We start from the raw sequence: 1,214 nt of genomic DNA on the forward strand, positions 1-1,214 counted from the left end.
CGGGACCCCAGCCTTATTTAAATAACGGATTTTCGAAATCTCGTTTTCGTCGAGATCGCAGGGGCTGTGCGCGCCGTGCAGACCACGTGTGCAGTATTTCGCATATATATATAAAACCCCTCACTTCCACCCCCCTTCCCTCTTCCCGCTGCTAAAATTTTCCACTCGTTCGTTCCTTTTCTTTTATCAACGCGTAAATATCGGAGATAATATCGGTTTCGTGTTATAATTATCGGTTATTCGTTCACGAATATCACGCGTCATAGTACTCGTTTCTCGAGTAACGCAAGGAAGGCAAGCGCGGCGGACACCTGGAAGCGAAAAAAAGGATGGAAGGAAGGAAGGAAGGAAGGAAGGAAACGAGCGACTCTCGTGGGAGGTTGGAGCGGGCAAGCGTTCCCTGTCCGCACGTTCCTCGGCCCGTCGTCCATCGATTAATTACCCCGCGCTCGCTCGTTAATTAGCCTTGAAGCCCCGCGACGTGAATCGTCCATGCAGAAATCGAATCGTCGGTCACGATAACAACGCCTCCTCTGCGGATAAACGCGAATAATTGAAAAGAAGAGAAAAGAAAGAAGTGGAAGAAGAAGAGAGAGAGAAAAAGAAAAAGAAGGAAGATAGGTTTTCGAAGGTTCATCGTGAAACCATCGTCGATTTTCACTTTTTTCGTATTCCACGTGTTCGTTTGAAGGAACGCTCGAACTCTCTCGATTCCTCTCCCTTCGCGAGGAACGGACGCCTCGCGAAGAAGACCGAGGTGAAAAAGAAGGAACACCACACGGATACGTGCTCGCGTTTTTCCGCGCGAGGGCAGGGAATCATTAAGACGTTTTAGCGGGTTTCGTGAAACGAAAGAGAGGAGGAGGAGGAGGAGAAGGTGATCCCTCCCCCCCTCGTTGGGTCTACTTAGAGGCGATAGAGGCGGCCTAACTACCGTAACCATATCCAGGTCTAAATAGTTGGAGTTACGCTAAGTAGCCCTAACCAGATTAGTAAGTCGTTGCGTGCTCTATTTTTAACGGCGCGCCGCCGGCATTCGAGGCGTTTTACGTGGAACACGGAGCTGGACGAGGAAACGAGATTTGGCCGGCGGAGAGAGGAGGAGAGAAAGAGAAACGCGAAGAGCTGGCCGGATAAAAAGCAACCGAGGGAACCGGCCAAACCGTGCTAGAGGAGCCCAAAGCTTTATCCTAATCCCCGTAAACGGGACGCCT

The 1,214-nt window shown here is 50.6% G+C and overlaps 1 protein-coding gene across 2 annotated transcripts in view; it reads left to right on the plus strand.

The window, feature by feature from the left end:
* LOC102680975 (ataxin-2 homolog) overlaps nucleotides 1-1,214 on the plus strand; it is a 56,192-nt gene that overhangs the window by 30,445 nt on the left and 24,533 nt on the right. The window contains exon 1 of one of the 2 annotated variants that reach the window (XM_031508255.1): nucleotides 857-877. The exons of the other annotated variant lie outside the window; for it this stretch is intronic. The gene's annotated coding sequence lies outside the window, so the exon portion shown is untranslated. Of the gene's footprint in view, nucleotides 1-856; nucleotides 878-1,214 lie in introns of those variants that run through there. 2 annotated transcript variants of the gene reach the window in all.

The sequence above is a fragment of the Apis dorsata genome, unplaced genomic scaffold (genome assembly GCF_000469605.1).
Source record: "Apis dorsata unplaced genomic scaffold, Apis dorsata 1.3 scaffold_82, whole genome shotgun sequence".
NCBI lineage: Eukaryota > Metazoa > Arthropoda > Insecta > Hymenoptera > Apidae > Apis > Apis dorsata.